Here is a 19,867-nt window from a genome sequence, read left to right on the forward strand (position 1 = left end):
TACAAGAGATTTCTTGGTGGGCTAGCATTTCATTTTTTTTGTCTTGTATCAGAGAGTAATACGTTTTCTTTAATTTTTTACTGTATTTGATTAAAGGAGGGGGGGAATAGAATTTGTAACCAATGTTGAGAGTAAAGTTGTTAAAGGGGAGAGTGCATGTCAGTTGCCGATGGATATAGGAAACGGAAGTGAAAAACGTAGTGGGAGCGCAGATGAATACAGCTTTCATTCCCTTTTCCAAATTTTTAATTCTAAATGCTAATTCTAAGCAATGGTATAGTTACTGTGAAAACATCCCTATTTTCAAGATCTCAAAGCAACTTGGTTAGCATGATGCATGATATTATAAAATATATGCCATTTGTTTCATGGAAATACTATCTTACACTAATACAATATAATAAAATTCAGAATGAGAACTGTTTCTAATGTGGAGTTCAACTTAGGGTTGGCTTGTGTTGGACAAGGCACATACCGTACAGGTCATGCCTTGTTGAAGGTGGAAAACTGATTGAAGTGGAATATTAACTTTATGTTTTATAAACAAGATGCTTCGCAGAACCTTTCTGAATGAAATAGTTCCCGATTATGTTGCAGCAGTGTTTGTGTAACAGCTAACTGGAAATGCATGATATGATGATTGTACTGTCGGGAATAGTCAGATCTGACCGTCGTCAGTCTAGTGAAGCAATGACACAGCAGCATCTCACTCTCAAAATCCAACCTGCCCTGTGAAGCTGAAGTGAGTATGAGGATGACGCCAATTTTACACTTGCAAGTGTTTATCTCGCCTGAAATACACACAGCAAATTGACTACAAAGTTGCACATTCCCAAAAAGACAATGAGGGTAAACTGTTTTACAGAATTTGTTTGGAGATCATGACATGATTAAGCTTCTCCATTGTTTTTCAGTTATTTTGTTTGTAATAAGTAAGAGTTGGGGATTGATATCTCTCAATCCCTTCCATATTATACTATTATTTGTCCGAAAATGAAAAATAAGGAAGGTCGGGAAGAATTGATCAAATATCAAATTCTGATTCCCCGGCATCTTGTGTTACCTTCATTCACTCATTCTGCATCAATTTTGTGAAAAGCATACCAAGCAATTAATATCGTTTATCAAATAATTTATATCTAGGCACCCCTAAATATTCAAGTAGATGCCAAAGTTATTTCACACTATATTTGTACATTTGGTCTTTCTTGGATACTTCTTGTATCAATGATACATGTATGGCATTGAAAAAAATTTCATCTACTGATTTTGCCTGCATATTCATGAATGTATTATTTGAAATAAACAACACTATTTGCTACAGTTTTCTGGATATTGAAGGTGTGAGGGCGCTGTTTACCACACTTCTGAGAACAACGTGTGGGTGTGTCGTCTCCGAACTTTATTACATTTTGTGGGAAAGACAAACCCTGTTGAAGCTGAAGAACTGAGTGAGGACATTCTTTGTAGTGGTAAACAAGATATTGTGGCATCATTTTACAAGTGGTATAGCCACAAACTGATGACGTCAAATCGCCGTACACAAAACACAGACGCCTTGTAATTATGGCACTGTGTATTGTGTATGACGATTTGACGTCATCAGTTTGTGGCTATACCACTTGTAAAATGGGTGCCGATATTGTTAATATGGGTGTCTCTCTTGAAGTATGGAGGTTGCGAATCGGCAGTTTTTGTCACCATTGGCAAGCAAGGTGCCGTGACAATGGAAGACGCCATATTTGAACGGACAATGTATCATTGAGTGCCTTCGTCCGCTTAGCCATGTTTCTCAGTCTACTAGTACTGGTGTGTGGAGACATAGAAACTAATCCTTAACCCAACAAAGAAAAATAGCAGCAACAACAACAAATAAAAGCTATGATTACCAGGCAGAGTAAACAGCAAATCAGCCCTGCCTATCTCGACTGCCACCTGTGACCCATAAATGCCTTCGCCGACAAACACTCAGCCTAGTGAACCGTCAAACGGCAGTGGGGACGCAAGTTCTCCAGCTGAAATGTTTCATCAATGAGAAAATGTCATCCTTACACCAATCACTGGAGGACAGATTCTCAATATTGGAAGATCTGAAGGAAGGTCTCCACGGTGTGGAAAGGGAACTGGCTAAAGCAAATTGTCGTATTGCCAAACTGGAAGTAGAAAACTTGGAACTGCCCGGAAAGAAACTGGATAAACTGGAATCGCAACAGGACTACACGAACGGTCAGTTAAGAAGAAATAACTTGATAATTCATGGCATTGAGCAAGACGAAAATGAAACATGGAGTGACACTGAACAAAGGGTACGCAATTTCGTGAACAAAGAACTCTACATATAAGATGCAAATGTTGAAACAGAGCGAGCTCATAGACTAACCAGTGCTAAAACCAGTCCCCATCCTGTCGTCGTAAAGTTCAACAAATATAAAGACAAAGACAAGATTTATATAGAAAGCAGAAACCACGTGATTCACCGTATCGAGTAACAGAAGACCTCTCTCCGTTGGTGCGCGAAAAAAGAAGAAAAACTCGGACCGTTCCTTGCTGCAGCTCGACAGGACACTAAAAGAGCCACCATGCGTTACGATAAATTGATTATAGATGGTGAAGTGTTCATCCTAGATCCACATGAGAAAGGTCCGAAATTGAAGAAGCTCAACAACAGATAGGGGTTTGGCCGAGGTTCATGTGAAATCAAGCCAGCTGTATATACACAAGGTAATCTGGTAATTTTCAAAGTTTTGATTTCATATTCTTAAAGTTCCATTAGCTGTATCTTCTTGCGATTTTTCCGTTAGTTTTGATTGAAATGATCACTGGCTCATGTTGAATAGCCTGTCAAATAACAGAGAATCGCATATTATTCGGAAACATTACGTGCCCTACAACTAAATAACATGTGATTTTACAACGAAAATTTCAATTTTTGTCCGGACAGAAATACAAACTCTGTTGACACGCGGATTGCAACGTAGGCATTCTTCTGCACCTGCGCGAGCCATTTACAGCAATTTCAAAATAAATATTCATTACTTATGCCCGGTACTTACGTCGTAGTCCATTGTTCGAGCACGTTGCGTAGCCAGATGTCTGGCAATCCACTACGCAATGTTGTTTTGATCCCGCAATAAACGTGAACTTGTACATATCGCGTGATCGCGGCGTCAACATTATCTTTGTTCTCCCCAGCACGCTGAGCATGCCAGACGTCAACAAACGAGCTCGGAAGGGCAACACGTTTGAACAAAATTAGCAGTTTTATGTGGCTATAACATCACTAATCATGTTTGTTTCTTCGTAAAACAACATTTTGCAACAAATATGAGCCTCCAACATGGAATTTTCCGAGGTAAAAAATGGTCAAAAGTTACAAATAATGGCCCTTTAACAGAAACGTGGGTTGCACCGGAAGTTGACTATTCACTGTTTGGGTATGAGAAATGTCATGTAAGTCGTAGCAAGACCAAACATTTTGGTAGACTCTCTGGATGAGTTAGTATTTTTACCGCTGTCAGTATTACAATAATGTCAAGATTTTCAAGAGTGATGCCACTAGTGATATTGTATGGGTTATGTTTCACAAAGATTCTCTTAAGTTGTGCTTTGGTATTGTTTATTTTTCTCCATATGGATCCAGCAGTTATGCAGATGAACAAACTTTCACACTTCTGGAAGATGATTTTGCAACACTTACAGCAAAGTTCCTAGATTTTAATGTGGTTACTTCAACGCAAGAACAGCCACAGAACCTGATTGTATTCCAAACGACAATGTGGGTTTTCTCCCACTTGGGGAGGAATATGCTTATGATGAATAGTTACCAGAACGATCCTCTATGGAACAAATTGTAATTTCCGATGGTCAACTCTGGTATGAGAATTGTAAACGGTCGATTGTTTTATTATCAGGAACAAGGTTATTGTACATGTGTTAAAGAACAAGGTGGAAGTGTAGTTGACTACATTTTAACCAATTATGTTGATTTTGCAATGTTTGACTATTTCAGTGTCCCAGATCGCTCTGAATCAGACCCCACCACCCAATTGTATTTGATATTAATTTTCCCTCAGTATCTCAGAATTCAAATAATAGATGTGTGCAGGATCGAATCCAGTCTACAAAGTTTATTTGGAATGAGAAACATAAAGATGCTTTAAATGTCTTTTGGGAAGGCGATATTGGAAATGTCTTTTTAGTAAATGTATTGTCTGCCTTGGAAGATGGTGACATACCTAAAGCTGCCTCCATCTTTATAGAATAAATTCAGTTATTAGTCCAGTCCATGAAAACTACTTCTGTAAAAAATTCCAGGTCAGGTTTTGACAAACATAATGCCTGGTATGATAAGGAGTGCAGCCAAATGAAAAAGTGTGTTAGTAGGTCCTTAAATCTCTTTAGAAATTCAAGATCTAGAGATTCACTCCAGGGTTACGTTAACATGAAAAAAGGTTATCAACTTTTGTTAAAAATCAAAAAAACTGCATTTTATAAATTGGAAAAGCAAAAACTCCAAATTCTCAGTAGCCAGTCAAACTCAAAGGAATTCTGGAAACTGTTTAGCACAAGAGCTGTGGACCAGCTCCAAATATCTCAGTTTGGATTTTTCTCAGGTTTATTCACAGAATCAATAATCCAGGGCTATACTGCAGATGATGGATTTTATGAGGAAGTTAAAACATTTTTGGAGCGATTAAATTTCAATGACGAGTTTAGTGACACTTTGTATGATACTATTGACATTGATACAGATATTACAGTGGAAGAATTAGATAATGCTCTTGGGCGTCTCAAAGCTGGTAAACCTTCTGTAAATGACTGGATTGCTCCCGAGATTTTAAAAAATGCTCCATCACATCTTAAGAGATTGATATTGTGTTTCTTTAACAAAATACTCAACACAGGTCAGTTCCCTAAACAGTGGGCTCAAGGATTGATCGTCCCACTGCATGAGAAAGGTCCAAAAGATAAGGTAAACAACTATAGGGGAATTACTCTTTTGCCAACGATAAATAAAGTTTTCAGTGAGATTATCTATCAGAGACTACTTGTCTGGTCAGAGAACCGCTATCCTCTTATTGAGGAGCAAGCAGGTTTTCAGACAAAATGTTCAACCGTAGACAATATTTTTATTTTACACACTATTATAGATAGATACATAGCTCTGAGTGGCAGATTATACTGTACCTTTATCGACTTTGAGAAGGCTGTTGATCGTATTAACCATTGCTTGTTATTTTATAAATTGTTCAAAGCTGGCCTTAAAGGTAAAGTTTTTTTCTGTGCTGCGTTCTATGTATGCAAATGTAACTGCATGTGTTCGAACCACCTCAGGGTTGTCAGATTTGTTTAAGGTAGATCGCGCCTCGGGGACAGATATTCAGACTCTCAAACATTTACATTTCTTTTCCGATATACCACTTGTGGGGCTTCACTTTAAAGCTCTTGGTGTATGAAATCTTTTTACCGGCTTAGTTTTTCGAAATTCGGAAATTTTATTTTTCTCTATAGAGTTAACACAGGGACCGTGGCAAGTTTGAATTTTAAATATCGGTAAATCTAGTACAAAATTTGCACGGTAACACCTGATTTTTATTCGTGATTTTGAAAGAGAATGATTGAATGATTCCTGAAGGAAAGTTTGAGCAAAAGTTTAAGTCTTTCACTTTCGAGGCGCATACTACCTTAAATGTCAGCTTGGTGTACAACGAGGCAGTAGTATCCTCTCTCCCCTTCTGTTTACTCTGTTTATTAACGATATGGGTGAGGTTCTTGAACATGATTTTGCAGGGATCTATATCGCTACCATTAAAATTTCCTTTTTGCTGATGACCTTATTCTTTTTAGCTCAACACCAATTAGACTTCAAACGTTATTGAACAAATTATCACACTATGCTAGTAAATGGAAGCTGAAAGTTAATGCTTCAAAATCAAAAACTGTCGTGTTTAGAAAATCAGGGAGGCTGAAATCTTCTGAAAAATGGTTCATAGATGGTAACAAAATTGAGGTGGTCCCAATATAATTACCTTGGTGTGTTACTTTCAAGCTCTGGTTTGTGGTTCAAAGCTCAAAGACACTTAGCAATTCCAGCAACAAAATCTTTATTTGATGTTAAAAAAAGCGCTTTGTAAATTCAGTTCAATTGACATCAGCTTATCGATTAAGATATTTGATTGTTAAATATTATCAATCATGATGTATGGGAGTGAAGTGTCGGGATTTCATGCTTGGGAACAAGTAGTTCAAAATAAGTTTTGTCGCTATATCTTGAAATTGTATGATAACGTACCAAATTTGACCTTTAAAGCCCCAGTGCTGCTAACTTTCGACGGATTTTTTCATTATTTTTATTTTATAAATCAATTGCAACTTCTTATTCTACTCCTCAAAGAATGTTGAAACACCCACTATTTAGCTTGTCAACTTAGCGTCTATATGCGTAAAATGCATGAATATTGTTTACATTTGAATTCTAGTCCAGACCAGAAGTCAGTTTTCAACAACAACAATGCACCTTACAACCATAGGGGCTGAGTTAACAAGCTGGATACTGTGTATATTAACATTCTTGGGGGAGAAGAACAAGGAATTATGGTTTACATTCAAAATAGAAATGGTGAAATTATCATCAAAAGTTAGCAGCACTGGGGCTTTAAGGGTGAATTGGGGCGTTTCTCAGTTCGCACCTTCAGACTGGTCAGAGTTGAAAATTTCTGGCTTAGATTGTTGTCTCTTCCTCAACACCGTCTCTCGTACACCTGTTGCAAGTTTGAATTTGGTGAAGTGGAAAAGAATAAAAACTGTTGGTATCTTTTGGTGAAACAGCTGCTTTTCTCACTGGGATGGGAGAAGCTGGGATAAATCAAGGGGTTGGGAATATAAATATTTGTTATTAATATATTTAAACACCGTTTTAAGGATATTTACATCCAAGAATGGCAAGCCAATTTGAATTTTTTTTGTTCTCTGTAACTGAAATGAATTTTTGTAGAGCAGTCTATTTACAGCGTCTTCAGAGATGTAACTATATTTTGTGATATGTTTACTTACGGGCCGGTGGCCTATAGTGTATGAAACAAATACATATATATAAATTCGTCATTAAGTTGTCATTTTTGTTCATATCCTCCTTGATGAGCTAGTGTCTGTCTGTTTAATATGTGTGAAATGGTATTCTCTTTTCAATTTCTAGTGAAGTAAATATACATGATAAAGTGAGTAAAAACAATACTCAGGGATGAAAGGTCATGACTTACGTAAAGGCGGTTCTTTGCTCTCGCGTCACATTCAGGAACATCACCCACATAGTACAAATTATTGCAGAGATTGTACCTTCCGGTGTAAATTTATCATTGACTTTATTTTACCAGTGTATCCAAAGCGATCTTGCAAAAACAGAAAGTGAGTGGTTTTGGCAAGGATATCGGAGTTTATGAAGCCTTTGTGGGCGTTTAAGGCTTTCAGACGCATTCATACTTTTCCATGAAGGAGGAACACATATGCATAGATAATTAATATTCTGTTCTTATTAATATGATATAATTATTTCACAAATTAGGATTCAAATAAACGATTTTATTTGTACTTCCATGTTAAAAGACATGTTAAATAAGGGATTAGTGGTTTTCTCATGTAAATGGTTGACCAAGTTTTATGTAACAGCCCGATTACAATACACATTTTCAAAAGATCACTAGTATTTGTAAATTTAACAGTAATTTACGATGCACAAAAAGATTTATGGAATTCCATTCGTGCAGCGTTACAATGTTTATTGACCTTTATTGTATCAATATGAACATTGATCTATCATTTTGATGACAACTATATCGATTTAATTTCCAAGTGGTTGTGCACCTCGACTGTCAGTAGGAACATGAAAAGACTGAATGCTGCGAAATCGGGTTTGCTAGACATAAAATTTAGGGATTGACTCAGTACCAGAAATTCATCGAGCATAAAATGGAGAGAAAAACCATTAAAACAGATCGTTTTGATATGAGCTCATACCGGACAAAGAAACGAGGGATTGAAGATTATTTTGTACAGGTGTTACACTGTTAGACAAGAATGTACGACTGCCTACCAAAATATATATGAGCTGCTCAAATGATATGTAAAATCGTAAGTACAAAAATTAATATAAATGTCTATGACAAAGTTCTTGAAATTCGCCTTGCATATACTACAGGTTGGATGCTGCTGCTTTACCTATCCTTGAGTAATAATCTTTGGCTAACAAAGAACAGTATTTTACTGTAAGGACTTAGCGAAAGTCCATGGAAGCAGAAGCTACCTTCACACGCCATGACCAAAACCACACTCTGATGAGCCGAGAACTCTGTGCTTCTGTGTTGATAAATAGGGCAAGAGTAGTAAAGCGCGAGAGAATTAATATTGCCGAGGCAGGTTTTTGAAATATTTTGGAGGAATGGCATAAGTCGTACAGTAGCGATATGTCACAGATAAAAGATTTATCAAATTATAATCAAGAAAAGACAACTCTTCCAGGTCTTACAAAAACAGAATACACATATGATTTCATGTTGTGGAACCATAAGTAGGTATTCAGGAAAGCAGCTGATTGCACATTGTGAAATTTTGCTGTAACTGAATCAACCTCGGTAGAAATGCATGTAGGCCAAATAGCTTATTTAATCTTTCTTCTTCTTCTTCTTACACCCCATTTCTTTAAGTGTCTCTTGATAAACGACTCATATAGTACAATATAAAGTTTTCAGATGACATTTGCGACACAGATTAATACTAGGAAAAATGCCCTTTACAATTTCAGAATGTGGCTCGCGTACTTTTCTGAGCCAAAGTTTCTTAATCGCACTCATAAATCCGAAATATTTGAAACAGTTGGGTGTGAAATAGTGTTTGTTACTAAAATTATGACATGTCAAAAAAGCTTCAGTCTCATCAACAAGGTTTGACAGATACTTGACTTCCTTTGTAATACCAAGTTGGAAAAAAACCTGTTATCATTATCCAAATTCACATAAAAATTACACAAGATACACTTAAAAGATATCGTCGCAATGAATAGATTTCTTGGTGTGTGTTTTAGACCAAATAAGTAAAACTAAGAACCAAAAACATGCGGTCTGATGAATCGCTTCTTTGCCGGTCCTATTGTTTGTTCAACCGAAAAATATACAAGGCAAGTTTAGCCTATTTGGAATCATGATTGGTCATGAAACTGTGGCCTGGACCGCTTGGATAAAATACGGGAAATGTGCCATTTATAGCCCACCATTGTCATGCCAAAGGCTTCACATATTTACTTTAACTTGTTGTAAATTCCAAATAGAATTGAAGAAACATTTGGCAAAGAAGTTAAATAATTCTTAGACACACGAGGTAACGGAGAGACCATTCAGTAAAATCGCTCACTGGACAACGGGGCTTCTTGCGGACAAAATATTGAGACAGCTTCCTTACCTAACCAATTCACTACGTCCTTTTGTTTTACGTGTCACGCAAACCACGTACACTTAAAGAAATAATATTCGAATTTAGACTGATAGATTACTTTCGATATAGAAAAAAATCTACAGTAGTCAACATTAAACTGTGATTGTGATGGGATTGACTAGATGATTGACTACTATTTCCAAATACAATGTCAATAACAATATAAAAATTAACTTTGACAGAAATACGACAAAAAGAAAAAACTACCCAAGGGGAAAACGTAACGAAAACTGAGCGCACAAAAAAAGAAATATAGAATCTAAAATGCTTAAACCTGGAAAACAAATTGAACTCGTGGGAAAAGCAAAATTAAACCGTGTAGCCCTTCAGATCACCTTCATTTCTAGGTTTCCGTTCACATTTCGGTTGGTTCGACGTGACAGGTTTGTACATCTGATCAGTTTTATGAGAACGTTGTCTTCTTACTCTCTGTGCACGCTGCGAATAAAATTGAAAGTGGATATCGATAAACTACAAGACAGCGAAAGATAATATTAGATGACACATAAACGACAAAAAGACAGACGGTTGTCAGTCAGCTACGAAAATTGGCTTTGTATAAATAGACCGCGTGCATTGCAAAAAACAAAAACAAAAACAATAAAAACTCGCCGTGTTCATTGGGAGGCGATTTTACTTCTTCATAATCGTCAGCAAATTTGTACAAACTAAGTGTAACGGGAATGCCTTGGAAACATATTATTTTGGAATGATCAAGCATTTTAAATGATTGTCTAAAGAGATAAAACTTCCATGAAGCAACCTATGCCGGCAACTTATGTTGTTAAGGAGATGTCCAAAATCTAAATTTCGTCGGCGGCCGCTGACACCTGAAAACCTTAGTTTAGGACAGAGGAGGGTTTAAGATCAAACGCAACGAGTTTCCTTTGCCGTGCGAGTATTTTAATTATCCCCGGTCGTTGAGAATGAAAAGACATAAGGAAATGTGTTACATTATTGTCACGCAGAGCTTATTCATCCGTTAAGGACACATTGATAGGCTTACATGAGTGCTTGTAAATAAAGATTATTTTTCTGACTATATAGTCAGAATACGGGAATGCATAATTTATAGAGGATATTCACAGTTTACTCTTTTTGATTGAATACCAAAAATATAACAAAAAAAAACCAATAAGTCAATCACACGACTCCATTGACTAATTAACCATACATTTCTAGTAGTCATTTTGGAAAAAGAGCATGACTGTAATCATTGTAGCTCATTTTAAAAACAAATTATGTTAGTGCATAATTTAGCAATTTCTGGATAAGGTCCTGTCAAAATCTAATGAACCTGTGTTTTAGGAAAATAATGCACACTCAAGGCTTCAACTGTGGTATGACAAATACAACACTGTTTTTGCTTGTTTTCACCAATGGGATCGGCGTATTTGCACTACCAATGAACTAGTATAATGTAATTGCAGCATAGAATGATGAACAGCGGATAAAAAGACACTTATCGTAATTAGAACAAAACTAGGGACTTCGTTGTGATGCTCGGTCAAGATTATTTTCATTGTGGTATTCTAATTGTTTGTGCACAGTGGAAGTTATCAACACTGTTTTTTGGACGTCATTGATTCACACTCACCCTTCTCCTACGGCTTAGAACCACTATCAGAAAAATAAAGATGATAACAAGCACTACAACGATAGCCACTCCTATAATGATATACCACTGAAATGAACCTCCAGTCTGCTTTTCCATTCCTAGAATAAACACATTGAATAGGATAGAAAATTCAAAGAAATGTTACCAACAACTTTATTAGAACCCATGAAATTTCATGATTTAGGATTTATTCGCAAGTAACGGGACAAAAACGAAGCAGCAGAACGTTAAATGAATTAATTTTTCGAAGATAATTCATATAGCCGAGTTGTAGACGAGTCGCAGATAACAATAGCAAGACGGACAGATCAGCGAGGACCTAGTCGATGCCTTGTTAAAAATAAATGTTGATATCACGTAGATAATACATTTAATCAAATACGTTGAGCGATAGTTGATTCTGTATCTGTGTTAATCTGGCGATCGATGTTTCTAAACACTACAAAAATTTCGATTGTAACATTCATGTCTTGTGGCAATTAATGGTGTATTTGCTAAGAATGATTCGATCTACTATGCCAATCATAGAAATGCATACATACCGTTTGTCGCGTTTCCCATTTCAACTCGATGACCTATATTTAAACAAAAGGGGAACTACCATGAAACAATCTTAGACTGGTTTCGTCCATATCTAGCAGCCCACGCACTTGAAGCGGTAATTTGACCTCTAAATGACTCATAGTTTTGAAAATAGGTTTATCTACCAACCATTGTGCATCACCTCTCACGGGGATAACTAACAATAAGCAACTTTTAAACTAGCGCCACCGCTAAAATCCACAATCAAAATTCGTAATTTTAAAATGCTAAATAAGATCTGGATATTATTTCAACACTACCAACACGTTTGGTGTAATATCTTCTGTTACAACTCCCTCAGCTCTGCCTCACACTAATCAAAATAAAATTGGGATGAAATAAAGAAGCTGCAACCCTTATTATTTGTACGTATACATGTGACTTATGCGAAAGCGTAATAGATGATGTTTTTCTCATATCAACGTTAGTTGGCCATTGTCTTTAAATAATTGTATCTCACAAGATTTCCTATGTGGAAATCGTTATGTGGAATCAAATGTTTGGTAAGTGCGTTCAGTTTGTACTTTTTAATAGTAAATTCATACTTCCTGAAGGAGCCTAAACAAAATGATGTAGATGTTGTAATCTCCAAAGATACTTTTTACCCTGCGTTGCTGCTGAAGTCAAATAGGGTGATTTTCGATACTTATTTGCGCAAGAGGTGAGCCATTTGTCGTAATTGTTTGTTGCTTGTTCCGCTTTGGTGAGGGCCAGGGTTAATATTTGAATCCCATGGCGGAACAATCGATTGAAGAAAACCGTCATGCGGTAATCAATGAAATATTTTAATATTAATTTCAAGTGACTCACATCGAACAGTACTTACTTGTGTTCACCTGTAATTTAATTGTATGTTGCAAAATGTTGTTGTTTTTATAAATCTTCTCTCCATCGATTTCAGCCGTACACGTATACTCTCCCCCATCTGATGGTTCGATATTATCAATCTTCAGATACTTCATCTCATCATCGATTGAGTATTTGCCTTCCATGACGTAATGATCAACTCCTGATACAAATTTTTGTGCGATGAAGATACCTCTACCCTTTCCCCACCTAACTGTCACCAATTTACCATTGATCGGCATATTGATACAGGATAGCAGTGCCGAGCTGCCTTCGTTGACAAGGATGCTTTTGCAAAAACATTCCGTGATACCTCCTGGGGGAAAAATATGACATATTTTCACCGGAATGTCTGTTTATTACAGAAAAGCAAACAACGGTTGAAATTGGAGTTGAATCATCGAATTAAGAAATTCAAATTATGATCACTTCATATATATTATTCCAAGTTTTAATCACGATATCGGTCAATATTACCCATTCATATGTATGAAAAAGCATATTGAAACACCCATGTACACAGGTAATTGCATGCATATAGACACAACACACGTGGACGATGTGGACTGGGTAGTTTTAACAGCATGAATAGAGTACAGTTTATGCTATGTTCCGACGTTCTGATCGTGGACTATCTACGTATAACGTCGGGACGTAGTATAGACTCTACACTATGCTAATAAAATTACCCAGTCCGCATAGTGCATGTGAGACACAGATACAAACATGTGATTTTACACACCGTTGCCAAACACCTACGTTATCGCAATAGATGACCAAATAGTTTCAGTAAGCCTTACATATTTCTTAGGAAGAGCAATTAATTCAGCTTGGTTGCACATACAATGACAAGGTTTAACTTCAATTCAATTTTTGAAGCAATGCCAAGTCCGCTGTGCCGACATGACCATTGTATGGAATAAGTTTCTGTGAAAGAGGCGATTACTTCATGACAAGAATCGCTGTCAACTACTTCTCATAGTTCCGATACATAGTGGGAGTAAAAATGGCCACCCTTGCCAACGTTTTTTCATAGCCTATAGTCAATCTCCTAATATTGCTAGCTACACACCTCAAAGAAAAGTCCATTTTGTAACATAAGTTGAACAAAGTAAGTTCAAATACGTAAGTAATATTTTGCTTTCCTTCGGGTATGGCATTTAATTGAAACATGGAAATGCTATTCATTGTACTCACCAATTATTCCTAGAGAGATCAAGCAAACCGTTAACGTGGACATTATTGCAAGGCTAATAGGACAATTGACAGTCTCGGACATTATAGCGTATTAATAAATCATTTTGTTAAGCAAGGGGGAAATGCCGGGTAATTTTAGTTAAATTGATCCTATGCGCTTATCGTGACCACAGAAATCCCAACAAAGTTGTTTTGTCGCTGCTTTTGCTGACTCCTTAAAAGGACACGATGATCACGACCATGTGAGATCACAGTACGTAACTGTAGCAGCCTCAATCGAAACCTCGCTATCTAGTAAATTCATGGGACACGACATAATAAGCCCCGAAATACACCTAAGTACTCATTTGTGTTGAAACCACATGACACAAATACGTACACATTATTAAGAAAATATTTAACTTTAGACATTAATATCACTTTTAATTAATGATTTACTTTTTCCTAATAAAACAGTAGCTGCTGTGCATATTGACGCTAAAGCCATCTTAGCGACCACCTGGGTAGGTTGCTACGGTATGTATTGGTTAAAATAAACATCAGATACTATTTATACGTTGATGTTGTGTCGGTTCATTAATAAACAACAAAAGTAGTATTACGTGCCTGACAGTTGCGTGTTTATGTCACCTTTCTGATCGTTTTAGAGTACATTCCATAACTGAAGGATTTTTTCTTGCTTTGAGAAGGTAATATTAGCCTAAGTCATTTCGCCGAGAAGTTCAGGTTCTCTGTCGTCTGACTGTCATTACATGTCGTAACGTCACAATTTCGTAACAAACTAAGACATTTCACGTCGTAATCCAGGCTTTCATGTAACAAAAGAAGTACTTGTATGTTTAATATATTGGCCGGCTGGTTGTAATTAATTTCCAAATGTATGCTTTCCATGGGCAGAAAATGTTTGTATTATGAGCGTTTGACTTGGCTGTTGTCGGACGGGACGTTATGCATGCATGCCTGACTAGTGTATCTAAGACACTTGTTTCGATAGCTATTTTTAAATATTTTCTCATAAAACAGCTGCGCCCAAATTCTTGATAAATCGAATCGAAACAGAGTTCACATAAGACTGTAAATAATAATTTGGCAGACGACATACTGCAATAGTTTACAATTGGGAATGTAAAATGAAAATGTGTATTTCCAATTATGGCTTCGAAACGTAAAAGGACACCATATACAGCATCGTATCAATGCAAGTATTATTCTCACACCGGGCAGATTCACTGCTTTCTTTAATATTGCAATAGAAACGCTTAAGTCTCTGACTTGCTAGGAAAATGTTCGTGGATGAAAATATTCCATGAATATCGACACTTACAGTCCATAAGATTTCAGAGAGACTGTATCCCAAATGCATTGTAGGTATTGAAGAAATCGTTCATATTGGTGAACTTCCCACTCCAAAAATTTATTGATAAAAATTAAAAATATATATATATATTGATAAGCTTACATAGACCAAGTCTTTCTTATGATATTTAACATTTGCTTCAGCTGTTCGAAAATTTCTAAATACTGGCGGTATGAAAAAATGTTAAGTTTAAAAGAAATTTATGCTGAAGTTAGTCGTGTTGTAGACGACTTTGAAAAAAGGCAAAAATCAGCTTATGGGCTGGATACACTGAATTCAGATAGCGTCCAAATGAAGTACAAAACCATTTTATTTTATCAAGTGTTAAAATTAAAACAAAAATCCCGGAAACGATGTTCGATTGTTCTGACGGTTTCCAGGAAATGGTCACTTTTTCAGGGAAGCGATGTGTAACTGTAAAACGTTATCCTAAATTGCTTGTGGGAATTTTCCGGTGCATTTTGTGTGTACGTCATTACTTAAATTCATTAGAATGACGATTTGAATCGCGATAGTGCCCATAGGGTAAATACTCTGTTTCCAATCAAAGTCATTTACATCATGTTGTTCAATGAGTGGGTAATGACGTACATTGAATAATATAAGAAAACCATTTACTCACGTTTAAGATGGATACAATAAGCACTGTCGATTCATACAGACAGACATGAAATCAAGTCAGCACACTTGAAATATCATACTTCATCTCATTTACAAATCTTTGGTTGTCGTTTACGTAATGTAGAAACGGAGAGTTTTCACGATATACCTTGATTGATTAGAAGCCTGAAATTGTTACAGGCTTCTACTCAATCAAGGTATATCGTTAAAACAATATAATTTTACAGATGACTGCGTATAATATGCTCTTCCATTGGTACCGTTTTTCATTTTGGGAGTAGATGACTCAAAGGATGAACGCAGACCAAATGAAGGAGACCCCCTAGCAGTGGTGACAGTAGTAAGTAATTTAAGTGTAGGTACTTTTAACATATGAGACCCAACATCTGATATTACTGGCAAAGAAAATACAAAACGGTGAATGGCTTAATGGATATACTTTTGAATAATAATATTCTAAACATTCTGTTTTGCTGGGTTTTTTGTCGTATCAGTTGTAAGCACATAAATTTCAATATGGGAAAATTGCGAATGTACTTTTTTGGATGAGTTAGGAATGTACATAACACTTTGTCCACTGCCAGAAGACAAGAACTGCTGTACATAAATTGTTGTTTATCAATACTGCGGAGAGAACAGGAGTGGATCAAAAAGTAATGTGGTTAACTAGATTGTAAGCAGCAGTCTAGTTGAGTGTCAGTGACCCCGCGCTTTGATCAAGTCTGTTTTTTCATTTGTCAGTGAAGCTTAATATGCATGTGTCAGTCAGTAGCTGCATCTTTTGACATTTTTTTCATGATTTTTACTCTGTATTGAATCTTACACATGCCCTGAGTTCGCTTTGGCAACATGGCGTTCACATGTACAAAGTGTTCAATTATTTCCAACAGAAGAATTGTAGTCTGGACTAAAACAGAACAAGCTGCATGCTCATACCTGTGCAGGTTATTTCGAAAAGCTTAAAAGTTGGCATTGCAACATGCCTTACACCCTTTCACCATCATGGTCACTCTAAAGAGGAATGTTGAACTGAAAAAGCTTAGAGAGTGCAAGAAATTGTAGTTGATACTTTAAAATAAAAATAACAAAGAAGTAGTTATTAATTACAGCTACCCGCCTATAAAGACAATTTCAAATTGGTTATCTATCTTTTCATGATAATTTTAGTAGAATGCAACTGTATTTTAAATAAAACTTTCCATGTCGGGTATGTCGATTGAAAGCACCGCATTAGGCCCGAAAGAAATGGACTTGTTTCCATGATACGGACGAGACCCGACTAAGGACAACATAATCTCAAAAGCCTCTTGTCAAAATCATAGTGAAAAGCGATATTAATGTTCAGAGGTCGATCTCATAGTGGTGAATATCAAGTGGGTCAGTCCAACCACAGTCAATATGTGAAGTTTGTAGTGGGTACTTGTCTGTACAGCCTCTGATGAAGGTCGTCCGTGTACGTCCGAAACGTTAGGAAGAATAAACATCTATTGTATAGTAGCAGATGGCTCTTGTCAACTATTTGTCACACCTCATACATCGATCTCAGTCAATCAAAAACTGAAATAATTGTAAACAATAACATTTGACACTGAACATACTGGCTTGATTGTAAGCTTGGCATTAAAATCCCCTCTTTTTATCAGTAAAATTAGGAACTTTTGTAAGAGCCCCGAAATATGCATAAGATCTCTAGTAATGTATTTTGAGTTGAAATGTTTATTTTGAGCGTCCACCGCAATGAACATTATTTTTTCTTTAGACGAGGGCAGTCATTTTTTTCTTTTCATAATAAAATCGTTATTAAATCTTGAATAGCAATATCATATCAACAGAAGTGAATGACTACACCCACACTTTAACAGTATAGCTAAAACATTAGAAATATAATTTTTTTATTAAAAACAAACTTCAAGCATTAGCAAATTTTGAAATTTAAAATGTAAAACTTTGGAAAATACTTCATTAAGAGCAAATATTATATTTGGCAGTAATTTAGTCAGGATCTTGCCTTTGAGAGTATTCAGAAGAATAAGCATTCCTCTTCTGGGTCAGCATATTCTCGACGATAGGACTCCTCCAACGCATTTGTTCCTTTAGCTCAAAAATGTTGAAATTACTAGTGTAATTAGAAGGAGACGACATGTCTGGGAAAGCTCATGTTCCAGTAATACCAGTTGATCATAGCGTGCTATTAAACCCTAGATTATATTGTAAGGGAGAGCAACACGGCTAAAACGTCAATAACACGTCTAGTGACGGTCTTTATTAACAAATATATCATGTTTCAGCTCTGTGTAAATGTTTTCACGTTCCTGTTTTAATATGTTTCCATATGACATTTCTGTATAAGATTGAAAGTGTCCTTAGCGCACAGGTAAATTTAGTATTTTCATTTAAAATCCGCTAGAATTTGAAAAACAGATTCTACACAAGGCACCATAAACATGCAATGAATACAGAACCAGCGATAAAATGTCATGTTGCAGTATTATCATGTTTAGAATACTAATTTGAAATGAATGGATATGATATATCACATTAAATATAACTTATGAGAATGGCTATTGAGTTTATGGAAGACTTACATCAACATTTGGACATGTGGTTATAGCCGATATGGTTGCCTCCACTATCAACAATATCCCGAATTTCGCCTTGTAATCTACCAACTTACAATTTTCTATAAAAATATCTGACTCCTAAGTCTTGGTGGCTCCTCCAGTACATTTTATTATAATGGAAATATCAACAAAATCTTGTTTGTAGTTTCCAAAGAATATATGTGAGCAGAACTATGAGCTTTCACATTTAGTAAATACTGAACTTAGCTCGTCATATTTCATTTTTATTACTATGAATACACTATCACAGTATAACTTATTAAATCTAATTTAGAGATGAATGGTAATCTGTAAATTTGCTGTCCGAAATATGTCATTTTGAATAACATTGTTTTTTAATGAAAATCTTCAAGATTGTTTTTCATATTTTAGCATAGGCGATACTAAATCAATTATGACATGTTTTGATGTAATTGTAGTGTACATGTCAATACGTGGCATGTTTGTTTACCCTGGAGGTGTTGTGTACTTCATTTTATCATGAAGTTTGTACCGGGAATATTGCCAACATTTAAATAATGCAGTTTGTAAGATATGTAATATTTTATAAAATAATCAACTTGTATCTACTAATAGTATGTGTATGTATATGCATAAGCTCTGTGAGGCTCATATAAGCAATAAAGTAATTGCATAAAAATTCCTACCAATTCAACCTCTTATTTCAAATAAGCTCATTAACTGTTAATTAGTCGGCAATGAAATTAGGCTGCCAATGAGGAAGTAAAATGACCATTATTCAATCAGGCAAAAGAAATTCCGCAGCAGGAAATCTTTAGTGTCAATAATTCTGGCTAAAAAATATACATACAGGCGTGTAACCACATGTTTCCAATCTACAGTAGCCTGGCCCTGGCTCCTGCCTGTGGTTTCCAACAGGCGGTCGAGCGTGAGTACCACATCTATGTGGAAGCGATCACAAAATCAAAGCGTGGTATTATCACAGCGACAAACAAGAAATTCACATATCCTTTGGTGAAATGTGATGTTTCCGATATATGATTGTATTTTCTATCAACGGTTTCACCTCTATGTACTTAAAACTTAACATGTGAAAGAGAGCCGGCAGTACTGTATCGCGAAATGTTGACTTACGGATTCGATCCGCTGACAGGGTTAACAGGTTAGCTTACTACCTACGATTTATTACCTGAAAGCAGTGTGGGGTCAAGTGATCATAGGTTGAAGTTATGGTGTGAAGTCAAGGGAGACATTGTTTAGAAAATACAGCTCTTTATTGAAAATAATCACATATCTCATCAATTCTATATTTGAATTTCATGCTTTTCCTTGTGCTATTATCTACGCTAATGACCCTAATTTGAGACATGTCCATCAGTAGAACACCGGTAGTATCACTGAGGTACAGGGTAACAGCGTCCACCCGTGTCGACCCCCTGACCCATCTTGAATGAATGCCATACATTGTAAACGATAAGAAAGGTACAAAGTTTAACGGACGATTTCGTGTTTGTAAAAATAACTTGCTAGATTTTATTTATCACAGGCCACCTACACACTCCGTGCCTAAGACTACACTCC

Source organism: Ptychodera flava (assembly GCF_041260155.1).
Source record: "Ptychodera flava strain L36383 chromosome 3 unlocalized genomic scaffold, AS_Pfla_20210202 Scaffold_27__1_contigs__length_13241970_pilon, whole genome shotgun sequence".
Taxonomy (NCBI): Eukaryota; Metazoa; Hemichordata; class Enteropneusta; family Ptychoderidae; genus Ptychodera; species Ptychodera flava.